Source organism: Protopterus annectens, chromosome 9.part0 (assembly GCF_019279795.1).
Source record: "Protopterus annectens isolate FY-2018-M chromosome 9.part0, PAN1.0, whole genome shotgun sequence".
Lineage (NCBI taxonomy): Eukaryota > Metazoa > Chordata > Ceratodontiformes > Protopteridae > Protopterus > Protopterus annectens.
In genome coordinates, this window is record NC_056743.1 from 1,150,129,082 (window position 1) to 1,150,142,083 (window position 13,002).

A 13,002-nucleotide genomic window follows, 5' to 3' on the forward strand; every position below is an offset into this window, starting at 1 on the left:
TTTCAATCATTCTTCTAGATCTTCAGGATTTTTGCTCCATTGTTTAGTGTTGTTTTGCTATATGCCAACCAGCTTTCTTCAAAGCTCATTATAGTCCCCAGATCCTGGGATTCCTTCTCACTTAACTGCAGTCTTAAGGTCATCCAAACTATACAATCTACCTTATCATGAAAGCACTCTTTAGACAAAGGTGTTCAGACACCTTAGGTGCTCATATTTTTGGACCATTTCTTATGTACTTCCTAAGCTCTTGCTGAAGCTGAAAGAATCAAATTTGTGTTACGTATATGGTTTTTATGGGTTTTAATATTACTTAGCTCTGGAGATGCTAGTGGTGTCTGATACGGGAGTGCCACATGTACATCCAATACACATTTCCATTTAAAATCTATTATTTTACACTCTACACTACTTAGACAAGGTGGCTTCCACACTAAGACTTCTGGAGGAGTTAGGCCAATTCAACAAAATTGCGGTGAGAGATTAATCATTGTGCTCTCAATACTCTTAATGCGTCAACAAAAAAAATGATTGTAAATATTAATAAGGAAATTTTTTTCTCAAGTAATTAATCATTTGAAGTAGTTTGGATACACTGTGATGGGAGATGTGTTCCAATCTGCTGTGAAAGAACTGGGAAGTATGTGTGGGGTAAGCATGCAACATGCAGTCATATGACATCATCATGGATGGCCTATCAATGATTTCACTAGATTCTACTGTCAGAAGAGGTGGCTTGAAGTGATAACTGTAGTTTGTACATAGTTTCTTATCTTTTTCATTTATAATAACAAAGATAATTGAACATTATGGTTTTCATATCTTACTCATTAGTGAGTCTGCTCCAAAGTGATTAATGACAGCTGAATAACAGAAAGTTTGAATAAATCAGAAATGTGTAACTTACCCTCAGGAGCTTCTTGAGCTTTAGTCACCATTGTCACTAGAAAACAAAGTAGAATTTGTATCACAGACTGAATTATTCTAGTTGAATGTCTCTACCTGAATTTCTTAAACTGCCTAATTCAAAAATATTATTTTTCTACTAAAAGTGTAGTGAACTGTTTGTTTTCCTAACTATGCATTTTTCACAGCTATTGTGTCTAAGAAGTCAGTCCAGTAAGTATAGAAATTAATGCAATATAACAATGAGCCAAGATGGTACCACCAAAAACGCTGGCATAATCCGCATCAATTGTCATTTTATACTCACAGCTACATAAAGTGCCCCTACCCTACTTGTTACATACAAAATGAGTAGATGTCTCCAAAAGTTCACAACATGTGCACATTACATTTAACTATCACTACCCCTCTGTACACACACCCACAAAACACAAGGACACATCATACATTGACCTTGGTAAGGCATTCAATATTATACCGCATGCAAATATAATAAATTGAATGAACTGAAAATTGACCTATGTGTGGCTAGGTGGACTCAGACTGTGATAGTGGGGGAGCATCCACTGATAAGATGAAGGTGACCAGTGATGTCCCACAAAGATCAGTTCTGGTACCTCTGCTGTTCGGTATATACTTCTCTATTCTTTAATTATCAAATGAGGATCTCTGATTAACAAAGTTCATGGAAGTTATAAGCTAGTTATAATTGTCAGACCCCACCTCTGTCATACACGCACTCTAGCAGGAGCCTACATTTTCAGTAGCCTGTATACTAAAATGGGCTCAAGCTCGATTCCACAAAGTGTAACACTGTAGCATTTGGTAAACACTTCCTTAAGCTCCCACTTACAGCATGGAGAGCACAAAACTTCAGAATGAAAATGTTGTGAGACACCTTGGTATATGGGTGGGCAGTTCCATTACATTTGACCATCATGTTGCAACAGTGATTAGGAGATATTTTTACTTTGCACAAATAATAGCTTAGTGAATACCTTCCAGATCTAATGAAATCCTCTCTTCCTTCTAGTCTGCACTGATTAGACCCATTACAGAGTACAATACTCACTTTGGGATGTCCCTTACTAAGCACAGCAAGCAATTGGAAAGGCCCTAGAGGTCTGTAAGTAAAAAGATCAGTGGTAAAATGACTATCAGGAAACAAAGGTGGTTTTGTCACTGTACTCAATTTCATATCGGCTCATTAGAAGCAACTTGCACCTTGCTAATAGGGCTATAAGAAATCCAGTAGTCCAAGAACTCACTTGAGCCAGTTCTGAGAACCTGTTAAAGGAAACTTAAGTTTTATGTCCCTTGAAACTAAGCTAGCATGAATTACTTAAATGTTACAAGAGAAAGATAATCTTAACTATTTGATCTGTAAAGTTGCAGCTTTGTCTATTCTTCTTTGAAACCCTCCATTGTTTAATATATAAATTATCCATTCACATGCACAACTAATAAAGATTGCTCGCCTTTAAATCTATCTCCTGAATGAAACCTTGCCTTCACAGAGAGAAATGTAGGAAATTAAAACTTACCATTACAGCTGATGATGAAAGAGATCATCCTGGGTTGTAAACAAAGAATCTTTTACTGGAACAAATAAATAATACATGAGGAAGAATAATACATGACCATCATTGATTCATTTTGTGTGATAGCATACTCTTGAACCAATCAGGGTATTTGTCATAACATTAGAGTTGGATAAGCACACCTGTCCTCATCAACGAACAGGACAAATGTTGTAGCCCTTTAGTCAGCTCAGCATCTGAAACTTTTTGAGGCTATAATAATAAATCTAGTTAGCCAAAATGCTCTTCCAACAAGCTTCCTCTGCAGACATCTGTTATGCAACACTAAAGGGTCTTAAACAAAAACATGATCATCAACATTCCTCTAGGTCAGTGAATTTCAGGCTTTTTGTGGCAGTGTAACCTGACAAAAGCCATGACTACTTTTCAAGGAACCCCATGCATTCTGTCTGAGTTGACCATGTAATTTTATAATACTCATAATAATTCCAGATTTATACATGTGGAAGACAGAAATACCCTATGAAAATTGCACAACAGTGTGCATGTTATTAATAGCAAGACACACTGTAATTTTTCTTTGTTAAATTGATTTAAAGTATAGCATTCAAGATACTTTGAATTTTCCAAAAGAATGAAATGGGGACAGAAAATCATTTTATCCACTGTGTCTTTAATGTGAAACTTCTGAATGATTACTTCCGTACCATTAACTCCAAGCATGAACTATGAACTATGAGTCATCCCTCTCCGTAAAGGGGAGTGATTACAGACTCTGGGAATTATCGCCCCATTAGTCTGACAAGTCTGATATGTAAGGCTATGGAGATCATCATCGTGGACCTAATTAACAAGGATGTAGGGAATCTCCAAACTCTAGATCCCATGCAATTTGGTTTTGTGAAAGGTAGATCACACCTGCTCAACCTGGTTGACTTCTTTGAGTCAATCACCAGAGCTGTGGATGAGGGCAAAGCAGTTCATACAGCCTACCTCGATCTGGCCAAGGCCTTTGATACCATTCCCCACTCAAGAATTATTGATAAACTCATCAAACTAGGCATCAACCCCTATATCACTAGGTGGGTTGCAAACTGGCTCACAGATAGAACCCATAGTGTGAAAGTAGCAGACTCTAAGTCAGACTGCCAACCAGTCATGAGTGGAGTCCCACAAGGATCAGTCCTGGGTCCTCTCCTGTTTGACATCTACTTCTCAAAAGTCCAGGCTAACACAGAGGGACTATGGCTGACCATGTTTGCAGACAACTGCAAGCTGGGAGCCATTATTAACTCCCCAAGTGATGTAGACATCCTACAGAAAGGTCTCTCTGAGACCAATGACTGGTGTCGAAAGCATGGCCTTAAGCTTAATGCCAAAAAATGCATCATTATCCCTTTCGGGAAAAACTCAGTTCCTAATAATAATTACTACATCGATGGAAACCCACTGAACACTGAAGGTGTTATAAGAGATCTGGGGAGACAGGTTGGCAGTAACCTCTCCTTCAACCACCACATTGCCACTGTGGTCAGAAAGTCCTTCTATGTGGCACATCTTATTACCAGGGGTTTGTATCCAGGAAGAAAGAGGTCATCATATCTCTCTCTACTCTTCCCTCATGAGGTCAATCATCGTGTATAATGCCCCAATTGGCATGCACCTCACTAGACGTAACAGCTGGAAAGGCCACAAAATACCTCAAGAAGAAGATCCTAGGCTTTAAACACATGTACTACATGAACAGACTCAAAAAACTCCAGCTATTCTCTTTCTCATGTCATCTACTAAGCGGTGAGCTCTGCTTGACTTACAAAGCCATGTCTGACCCAGCTCTGTTAGAAATGCTACATATTAAGAAATCCCAATCCCTCCACACCACATGCTCCAGAGACCTCAACCTCATTACCACAATTAACAGAACATGCTGGAGGGACAGGTTCATAACCCAGAGACTGCCCATGCTCTGGAATAGACTTCCCATACATGTCAAGAAGAGCACCTCACTGGCCCTCTTCAAGAGAAATCTTGATGAGTGGATGGGAAATAGAAAGTTCACCCCGGGAATCACTCCAGTGGCTCTACTTGATAGAGGCACTGGGAGCTAACGTCGGGTGGCTCGATGCCAGGGCACTTCTATGGGCTAGGCTTGTAAAGGCTCCAAGGCCATTAACCTAGTACACACCTATGAACCTATGATGCCAGTCATTTTTTCCCACTGACAGAAGATATTGTAATTTTTAACATTAAGAAAAATTTGGAGGGGAACATTTGTCATAATTAAGAGAAACCCTAGAATTCCAGAAAACTCTAGTTGAAAATCCTTGGTGTAGGTCATGTCTACACTGAGATGGAGACAGAGAGTTGCTTTGATGAAGAGAATGGCACCGAGAACTAACATCATTGTATGTGCATACCTTTCTTATGAGAGATGAAGAGGTCCATCTTCATAATGAACAGCACATCATGCCATGCGTATCCTCAGTAACAGTCATCCTAATAGGAACACAGATCTAAATAACTGCAGCTTCCAAATGAGCACCTAGATCTACAGAACCCATTCAGGTTGTAGCACTTTGCAAATGTTTTTAGCAAAGCCTATGAAGTAGCTTCTGCACAAATATCATCTAAAGATGCATTTAAAAAAAGTCTTGAGAAGCAGTCACTGCCTTGGATGAGTGGGCTTTAGACACTGAAGGAAAGGTTTATTGTATTTATCATAGCAGGATTTAGGGCAGTCAGCCACCTGAACAAAGCAACTTTTAGTACTTTGGAGCTCAATTTCTTTTTAAAAAATGATGCAAACAAATTTGAACCCTTTCTAACAGATCTAACTAGTTAAAATCTGGTTTGACAGTGAACATCCATACAATGTAATAATTTACCTCTTTTACAGTATTTCAGAAAGAAGATGGGCAAGTAAACAGATGAGGTATTTTTATATCATTTGAAAATCATGAAGCAGTTTTCTTGTTTTCTTGTCTTAGTAATCCAGTGCTTTTTGGAACCAGTCTGTTGCATGAAGCTATAAGTCACAACAGGAAAATCAAGCTTGTTTATAGTTTAAACTTTATTCTGAGATGGCAAGGCAGTTTTCAATGTTATCTTTAGTCTTATAAATACTCCTTGCTATGCTTTTTCTCCCCCATTTGCTCATGCTGTGTTACTGACTCTTCATTGATTGATTCCCAAATATTTACACACTCCTTCTTGTTGAAATACTTTCATATCACTTTCCTCTCTGAAGTTCATAATTTTTTGATACTATATTATACTGTTATATCTGATAAGCTTGAAATGAACTTGGGTATGTATCAAATCAAGTACTCTCATTAGAGAGAACATTTCATGGTGTTTCTGCCTATTCATTATGGTGCTGACCTTATCAGAATTTGGCTGGAGATCTATAGAGGTCAAAACATGTGCAAACTAAAAAAAAATAATGCTTACTGTTATCCAGTGTCAAGCCTTTCTTCCCCAGTCTACTCACCAGCTTAATAAGTCACAAGTCATGTCCCTGTTTAGTAGCACCCCATACTAGATAATCATCAGTTATATTTGATGAGCCCCCTTTAGAAGATCAGCTTTTTAGAAAGTCAAACTTTATATGGTTAAGACCGTTTGATCGACTTTCTGAAAAGTTGAAGCTTTTGTATGGAGCACATGGTGCAGTGGAGTTCGAGGAATTTACCCTTTTCCCCAGTGTAGTGTGATCCTGGAGTTGGTATATATAATATGCAGAGGGTGACAGATGGCACCTGGGGGAGTGGGGGGCTTGCCCCCTGCAAAAACAGAGATTTCTGTTATTTTGTGTACTAAGACTTTTTAGAAAGTCGATCATATGATCTCGACCATATTAAGTTCAAGTTTCTGAAAAGTCGATCTTCTGACATAGAGATCCATATTTGACATTCCTTCTAACTTTTCAATCATTTTAACTATTGATCTTTTAAAGACTTCTGTGGTGGATCTTATTCCAAAAGGCAATCTTAGAAACATTATCTACCCAGAGGTGGGCTGAATAAGCCAGATTTGTTAAAATCCTTGATTAGCATTAGGCAAAGAGAAGAACATATCATTAGCCATAGTCACAAAAACTCATTCAGTTGTTTAAGATAGGTAATGCATTTTAATCCATTTGTTTAAGTTTTGAGTCTTGAAGTTCTATACATATCTATGTTTGTCTTGTTACACAATTGTCACCATCTATACACCCACACATCTGATCCCACTTGTCTTACAATTGCACTCAAAGCTTTCATGCACGCTAATTCCTGTTCAATCCTGCTTTTGCATACTACTGAGAATGTTCTCTGTAGATATACAACTAACATGCCTTTAGATGAAATATGAACTTGATTTTCCACTACACAGCCAGCAACTGCATCAAGAAATGAGGTTTGGAACAGACCCTTTTGTCCTGGGACATCTTCAGTAGTGTTAGATACATGGGATAGGAGGGATTCAAAGAATAAGCGTAGGCTAGGGTTAAAAGTGAGGGAGGGATGTTAGGAGGAAATGAGATAAGAATAGGGAGGGGATTAGAGGGTTTTGTCAAGTGTAATGAAAGTAAGAGTCACATTTTGGCATGAACTTGCTAAGGCAAGGTATGTTCATGACAACCTGTAGGTACTCCAGGAAAAAGGTAGGCCTCGGGTGCTGGTTGGAGGCAAGGGGGTTTTATATATGATTTGTACAGGGTTTTTTTTTTTGACTTTTAGAAGTTGGGCATAGGCAGGGGGTATTTGTGCTGTGCTTGGCTGTCTGCGTTTCTGCAGTGTTGGATATGGGTAGGGACCATTGGAGGCTCTTCACCTGTACAGAGCTTGGTTGTTGGCTGGCTATTCCCCTTTGTTTCTTGACTGGGCTAAAAAGCTCTGCTGCTTAACCTTTTGTTATGGCTGTCATGGGTAACAGCCGTTAGTCATTGGTTGCTTTGATGTTCGTTTCCCGAGTGTATCGCTGGTTGTGTAATTTGGATGAGTATAGCTGACATTTCTATGGGGGGGGAGTTCTGCATGGGGAGGTTTTGTCTGGAGGCTTGCTGGTGGGGGAGGGTTGTAGGGGATCTGTCAGGTCCTGTAGTGAAGCTGTTGCGGTGGGAGACAGAGTGGTTGGTGAGGTCATCTAGACATTGAGTTTATATGAAATTGGGGGGTGCGGGTTTGTCCGTTTTTTATATATATATATATATATATATATATATATATATATATATATAAGAAAAAGGGAAGGAAAAATGTGATTATCAGGTAGTGTTGTTACTGTTAATTTAGAAGTGGGTGGACTAAGAAAATGGTTATGGGAATTGGCGCTCATTTCCTGAAGTGGGTTTGCAGTTGTTGCGAGTTATCCATCAAGGAAAATGCCAGCTGCTCATACTTTCTGCTCGGTTGGCATCTGTTATGGCAGGCAGGTTGTTTTGTTGCCTTGTGAGGCACAAGCTAAAAAAAAATAAAAAAAGAGGTCTAGTCTTCATAGTTGACAGCAGCTCAGCTGTATGGTTTAGTTATTTAACTGAGGGAGACTACCAGGGTGGTTTTTGAGGTAATTCCTCAGGCCACAGCTGTGGGCGGTTTCATGGGCTATGGGGGAAGAGAGAGGTGGCTGGCTATGCACATGCGGTGTAGGAAGTTGTACGGTAGAGATCGTACACGATCCACATGGTTGGAAGACCTGTGGTTTTGGGTTGGTGTGGTGGTCGCTGAACGCATTTCCATGTTATGGTGTTCAGGTATGTTTTCAAAGAGCAGGTGAGTGAATGGAGGTTGCTGTGCTCACTTGTGAGAGACTGGATGAGCTGTTCTTCCTGGGAGTGTGCAGTTTGGGAGTTTGCTTTCCAAGTTTGCTTGTTTGGCAGTTGGATGCTGGATGCTGTCTGTGTATTTTGGCCAGGATTGTCTGATAGAGATCCTTTCACAGAGGGTAGGGTTTGCTTGGTATTTGGAACAGCTGGTCTGCTGCTCATGGTTATGGAGGTGTGTCCTCATTCTGTCACTGAGAGGTTGAGGAGGTTTGCCACAGTTGGCAGTGTGATCACTAACATTCTGCTGTTTGCGGAGGTGCAGTGCATTGATGTTTGAGTTGCAAGAGCCTCGTGCCTTGTTCTCTTTTGTTTTGGATGTTTCCTTTCCCTGCCTTTGCCTTCATGAAGGAAAAAAGAAAAAGGAAAGGGGGGGGGTCCTGTTTTCAATGTTGGGAATTGCAGACGGGAACTTTGTGGATGTGCCTTGATGCTGTTTCGTTGTTTTCGTAGGTTTTTGCCTGGTGCTTTGGTTGCTTGCCTGGGTGGTTGGCTATTTCATGGGCTTTCCTTGTCTCTGCTTGGTACCTGGTGATGGTGGGTTTTGTGGGCTCGGAGGCATGGTTCCCTCGTCGCATGTGCAGATATATCCGGTGGTAGCTGTCAATGTAAGGAATGGAAGCTGACTGTGGCCAGGCTGCAGGTTTGTGTGGCTTTTCATTTTAGCCATCATCAGCTTTAATGGTGCCTCAGTCTCTAATGTAACTATATATTAAGCCCATGGTCAAGCATGTGGAGGAAAAGTGCTAACAACATGGGGGGAATTATAAAAAAAATTGTCTGCCTCTTGGCATCTATAGCTTTGCAGATTGCTTATGTTATCTGGAATATATGGATCATTTGGACATCTAAAAGTGTCAGTGATTTGAGAATTTAGTCTAAAGGTTTCATGTGGTGAATGGCTAGCACTTTGCCTGGAATATATTAAACAGTTATTTGGGATACCTTTGACTGTAGAGGTTGGATTTAGTTTTATGCTGCTGTTTGAGTGAGATTTTCATGTGGGATATCATAGAGGGCATAGTGTATCATGGCCAAGAACATATAGTGCTGTGCACTCTGGGTTGATTACCTGTGCGGAATCCACTGTACGTCCAGCCATGGTAGCTATGGTGGATGAATGGTTTCCAGATGGGACTCCCTATGGTAGTGGGGGTTGCAGTACTTGTGGTAGGTTTGGCAGATGCATGATGCAAGCTGTTTGGAAATGTTATCACAGTAGTCATTTATGTGAATGCATGATGCAAGCTGTTTGGAAATGTTATCACAGTAGTCATTTATGTGAATCTTTTTAAATGGGGTTCCCTTTAAAGTATTGAGACTGGAATGCATAATATCAGCACAGGGGCACTTGAGTTCACAGATTTTGACATTTAAATGTAAACAGTGTGTTTTAACCATCCTATGACCTTCCTAGCAGAGGTGGTTGGTAAACTGTTAGTATGCGTCCACATTTTGCCTATTTGTTCCACATTCTAAAGGCTAGTGTTCCTCATTTGGGAAATGGAAGGTTGAGAGCTGGACAGTGACTTACATTGAGTTTTGGACTTCAAATCCTTCAGAGAGGGTAGGTTAAAGCAATCCTGTGTTGGCTGCTTTATAAGCCCTAAGAGTAGTGCTTGGTTTGTGCAGAGTCTGCATGTCCTCCCTGTGGTTAGGTGCATACAGGTGTGCCTTCCATAAAGGTTGGGTGGCAGGCAGGCAGCTTGACACTGTAAATGCTACTGCCAATCATTAGCAGACTGGTGATCTGCTGTGGCCACCCCTAACCAGGAAAAGCCGAAAGACATTGCTTTTAGGTGATGTTCAATTGTTGAATAACATGTTAAGCTGTAATTATCCAACTCAATGGCTGCTGAAATAATGGCAGCAATTACAGGGAATGTAATTAGGTTCTTGATAGAACATTTCACAGCAGAAAACTGTCTCCCTGCTGGTCTTGGCCCTAACAGATTGAGGTGGTCATTACATTAATTTTCATTGCCAGTGACCAAATACCTGAGCTTGTAAGAACAGCAGTGAGTGGTTTGAAGCAGCCATTTCACTGCACTAGGACTCGGGATATAATGTTTGGGTATGTAAGTGTTCATTACTGAAGTGCATTTTAAATGTATTGGGAGTAACGAGATGTTGAAGGGATTTTGTACAATAGTACTTTATTGGCATATGCAATAGGCTATGATTTTGGATGGGGTATTTGGCTAGGCTTGGACTCCACAACAATAGCTGGCTGGTATGGATTTATGGAGCCTGCAGTAGTCTTTTTAGGTATCTTGTCTGAGGGAGTTGATGAATATAGTAATCATTGTTTTAGGTTTTTCAAATAAATCATTCTGATAGCAAGTTAAATGTGGTGAGTTCATATAAAATTAAGAGGAATCACTAACACTGGGTGCATTTTGTTGCTTCGTTTATCCCCTACATCTAGGGTTAAGTAGAAATGTGTTGTTTCACTTGCATTCTTCATTTTAATAAGTCAAATAAGTAGTGGACCAGTCACTGCAGGGGTGGCATAACACCGTTATTGTAGTATGTCCCTTTATTGTAAGCAGAACAATTTCTTGGGGGATATGGCGGAGTGCTCTTGGCAGCGCAATCTGGTTGGGTGTGCAGAGAATTTTGGCATGAAAGAGAAGTGTTGAGTACATAATTTGTCTTTTATTTACAGATGTGCAGAGGACCATCAGTTGGTGGACTGCAGGAAGCACTCATGGGAGGTGATGGATGCTAATCCAACTTTAATAAGTACTCATTGGACATGTCAGACTTGGTGCAAGGTGGTGAAAGGTAATTAAAATTAAACTGCAAGTAAGGTGAAGCAGTATTGGCAGTGTTTAAAGGGACTTGGGGTTGTTCATTAAGGGGTGGCATTATTGTGACAAGTTTTGCGTTATGGTCTGGGGGTCTACAGAAGGCTTTGGGGGGCAGGTTGTCTTCAAATGTGTTTGCATTTCAGATGATTTGCATTTTTCTCTTTCTTTACAGATGGTGGTGTTACGTTGGGTGTTTTAGATGTCAGAATGTTACGTAATGCAGTCAATCCTGATCAGCACAGAGGTACTATCAGCTGGTGGTCTGAAGGAAGCACTCTTCTTGGGTAATTAAAGTTGCTACCAAGAGGTTTTCACTTGCTGCAGGGAATGAGGCAACAGGTTCTGATGTAATTTTATTTACTCATTTTGGTGTGTTTGCATTGTGTATGAAAGGGGACATTTGGGTATTGAGACTGCAGCAGCCTGAATTAGTTAAATGGGAAAATATGGGGGGTACAGGACTTTGATTTTATTTATTGAATCAAATGACTGTTGGAGTCAAAAAGTAGGACTATCCATTTCTTGCAGGAAGGCAGTGTTTGTGCAGCTACAGTGGTGTGGGAAGGGGTATGTTAGTTATTTTGTATGTTTCAGGGGCGACGTAAGGATGAGTTGAGTTTGTGGGAGCATTGCAGGTGAGTGTTTGGGGCAAATTAGAATTTGCTGTTGAGTGCAGAGATGATGTATTAATAGGGATGCATTAAAGGGGAATTTAAGGCTTTGGGGTAGTAGGGGGTTATTTAGGGTTATATGTATTCTGTTTATGGAAAACGGGGTTCTTCATGGTTAGGAGGGCTGCTGCTAAGCAGATATTTGGCATGTTGTTCAATTTAGTTGGGTAAATTGGGGTTATTATTTATGAATGGCTGTTATTATAGACTGTCTTGGTAAATTAAATTACAGGAGAGTACAAAAAATTTGTTTTCTTCTACTACATATGGCAGCTGTGAGATAAATAGCCCTTACCACATTTGTGGTATCTGTGGGGATATATTAGTGGTGTTGGTCACATACATGTTCAGCAGACTATTAAATTGTTTCATATGGAAATAAGTTAGGGATGCAGGTAAGGTATGGTTATATTTAAATTATCTTTCCACAGTGATTACTTGCCACATCTTCAGTGGGCTTCATTTTACTTTAAGGTTCATAGGTTCATAGGTTCATACTAGGCTATCTGCCCTAGGGCATTTATAAGCCTAGCCAGAGTGTGTTTGGCTTTCGCCACCCATTTTAAATTAATTTTGCTATGCCCTTTTTCGAGGTTAGTATACTGTGCCTCTGTCTAACAGTGACACAGAAGTGATACCCGGGCTAAACCTACAATCTCCCATCCACTCATCAAGATTCCTCTTGAAGAGAGTCAGTGAGGGACTCTGCCTAACCTGGACTGGGATTTTATACCAGAGTGAAGGGAGCCTCTGGGTTATGAATCTGTCCCTCCAGCATGTCCTATTTATTTCAGTGCTGAGGTTCAAGTCTCGAGCGTAGCTCGATGGGATTTGGATTTTCTGAGGTGCAGCATGTCCATTAATTCCGGGTTGGACATGGCTTTATACATCAGGCACAGATCGCCTCTGAGCAGGCGGTATGCCACTGAGTGGAGCTGGAGTTTCTTTAACCGGGCAGCATATGGCATCTGTTTGAGCCCTTTGATCCTCTTGGTGAGGTACTTTTGGGGTCTTTCCAGTTGCTGCAGGTGTCTGGTAAAGTACATCCCAAAAGGGGCATTGTACTCAATTATGGGCCTGATGAGGGATGAGTAAAGAGGCACGATGACCTCCCCTGACCTAGATGTGAATCCCTTCACGATTAGATGGGCTATATAAAATGTTTTTCTAACCACTTTGGCCACATGGTTGTCAAATGAGATATTGCTATCAACTTGGGTCCCCAGGTCCCTAATTACTTCTTCTGTACGTAATGGATTAGCACCTAT